This window comes from Trichechus manatus, unplaced genomic scaffold, assembly GCF_000243295.1.
Source record: "Trichechus manatus latirostris isolate Lorelei unplaced genomic scaffold, TriManLat1.0 scaffold00244, whole genome shotgun sequence".
Taxonomy (NCBI): domain Eukaryota; kingdom Metazoa; phylum Chordata; class Mammalia; order Sirenia; family Trichechidae; genus Trichechus; species Trichechus manatus.
In genome coordinates this window covers 2,187,818-2,190,790 of record NW_004444180.1, presented here as the reverse complement: position 1 = coordinate 2,190,790, position 2,973 = coordinate 2,187,818, and positions in this window count along the sequence as shown.

Genomic DNA, 2,973 nt, shown 5'->3' with positions numbered 1-2,973 from the left:
CGCCGCCCGCCTCCGCGCCGCCTGCCGCGCCTTGCCGCTCCGCGCCGCTCTCGGGTTTCTCCCTTCCACCCGCTCCGCCCAGGCTCCCGCCACACAAGCGCGCTCGGTGGCGGAGAAGGCAAAAGCGACGCAAAATTCCACCTAGGCGTGCGCTCCAGGGAGCCCCGCTTACCTGCCCGCGCGGCCCGCGCGCCCTTCCCGGAGCCGCCGCCACGCATCCCGCGCTCACGTCCCCCAGGGCGGGCGCCAGTACTCCGCTCCCGGGTTGTTCCAGACACCCGGCCCGGATGGCGCGTTCCTTCCCAGCACCGAGAGCGTGGCCTCTCAAGGTAACCCGCAATCCGCAGGGCTCCACGGAGCAACTTCCCTGCTCCCCCTAAACGCGGATATTCTTTTTCTGCGAGCTTCCTAATTTAAACACTGCTCCCCAGCTCCCCCAAATACAGTCAGTATTTCTACGGGTCACAAGAACGTTCCCCCTCCCCACACGGAGCTCAAGATACACCAAACCCCCGCTAGCTTCCCCGGACTCAAACAACGTGTCCCTGGTTCTTAACAATTTATTACCGCCCGGCTCTCCCAGGTCCTACAGATGTACAAACCACTGGTATGAGTCCCCTAAAATTTAAGCACCAACCCCCAGGTCCTGGGATCATGTTGACCAATTTAACTGGTTCCCCAGAATGGGGACAATTTTTTTTTCTGGTGCTTATAATGCATTGTACCCCAGCTTCCCAAACAAATAAAGCGTTTTTTTTTTTTGTGTGTGTCCCCATAATTTGAGACAGTAGCTCCAGTATCTCCCAGGCTTCTTGTCCCTGTCCTGCCCCCCACCTCCACCCCACTGAGACCCTGGTGTTGGGGTTCCCCACAGTTTGGGACATTATCCACTGAGTCCCACAGACCTACTGGCACCAACCTGGGTTCCCTAAATTTTAGACATTGAATCCCAGGGTCCCCCAGAACACCGAACAATTTTCCTGGAACCTTCAGATTTGAACAGTTTTTGTGTATCTCACAGATTGAGATATGACGCCCCGGCTGCCAGCAGCGAGGGTTTTCCTGAATCATCGACAATCTGTGCATTGATTTTCTGTGCTCACAGTTTTGTGGGTGCCCCAAAACTGAGAGAATAATTTCCGGTCCCCAAAACTCACTGAGCACTTTTTGTGGGCCACGGAAATTTGGGGTGTTAATTTCCAGGACTCTGCATGCCTCTGGCCACTGATCAGAGTCTTGAAAATTTAGACCGAGTTTCGCAGCTCCCTTGACCACACTAAGCAATTGCCCAAGGCGCACTCAAGTGTGAGCGTGCTTTTTCTAGGTCCCCCCCAAATCAAACAGCCCCCCAGGTCCCAGAGTCATGCCCTGTTTTCCCAGGTGACACCTCACTTGGAAAAAACTCATTTGGGGGGTCTCTAAGGCATACCAAACTTTGTCCCTAGCTTCCCAAAAAAGTCCCCAAACATTTTCTCTCAGTCACTACGTTTTAAATATTAAAACACTTCCCTGGGCCCCACTAGCTTACTGATACGAATTGAATCTGGGTTTCCTAAAACATACACAGTAATCTCAAACCCCTGAGGCCATACTGAACCCAGTCCCTGCATTTCCCATATTTGAATATAGTAGGCTCCCTCAAATATTAGGTACTACCCTCCAGGATCCCCCAAAACACAGTCAGTGTTTTCCTTGGGTGGCAAACAGACACTGACTTCGTGGGCTCCAAAACACCCTGATGACCTACCTCCCTGAGTCACCCCAAGTTTCAGCAACATTTCCTGGGCTTCAGACATATCTCAAACTCCCTGCGGCTCACAGGTCTCAGGCACTGATTCTTCAGCATTTGCAACCTGTGCACTCTTAATCCCCTTGCCCCAAAACTTAGCGATTGACCCCTCAAACTTCCTTAGGGCTCCGAACAACTTCCCTGGGTCCCCAGATTCAAAACTTACTTTCCTGGACTTCCATACTGAGGTAGTCTCCCAATCTTCCAAAACAAATTGAACCCCTGCCCCTACAAAACAATTAAGCTTTTTTGAACATTGATTTATGGGTCTCTTGACTTCAAGACCCCTGTCCTGAGTCCCCCTAAATTTACACAATATTTTGTGGGTCCCCAAAGCCCACTGAAAACTGTCCCTGGGCCCCAAAGTCCCAGGAATTACCGGCTGTGTTCTGTAGGCTTTCTGACTCCTAACTAAATTCCCTACAATTTAAGGAGCCTGTCTCCACTGGGCAATTTCTCTGGGCCCCCAAAACTTGGACTGTGTTTTACCGGGGTTCCTCAAATACAGACATTGTCCAGGATAACACAGGGAATATTTTTTCCTTGTTCACCAAAAATAAACAAATTAAAATCAATTTTTAAAATATTAAAAAAGAACATTGATTTTCTGCACTCCCCAAGCATACTGATTACACCCCAGATCCCCCAGCGTTAGGACAGTGCTTCTTGGGTGTCTAAAGGACACTGAGCATTTTCCCCGAAGCCACACGGACGTGGACATTATTTTCCTTGGGTGCGGTAAGCTTCTAGGCTGTTAACTCACATTCCTAAAATGTGGAAATTAATCCCTAATTCCCTCACCACACTAAGAATTTGCCTGGGTGCCCATAACATGTCCATTTCTTTTCTTCTCCCAATTTAGACAACGTGCCCCTTAGTCCCCCCAAATTTCATACTGAGAATTTTCCTGGTGTCACCCACAACCTCTCCCCACCCACCTAAAGTGGACCCGGAGTCCGTAGGTCCCCGCAGCTTGCTGCTCTGAGATGCTGGATTCCCTCATTTTAGACACAGGTCTGTGTCCCCCAACCACATCTAGCAATTTCCTTTGACCCCCAAACTTGGGTTCTGTTTTCCTGAGGTCTCAAATGTAGTCACTAATCCTGTTCCCCCACATCGACGGAGCTCCCCTGTGTCCCTCGGCTTCGGGACACTCATTCTCTCGGCGGCAAATCAGACAGAGC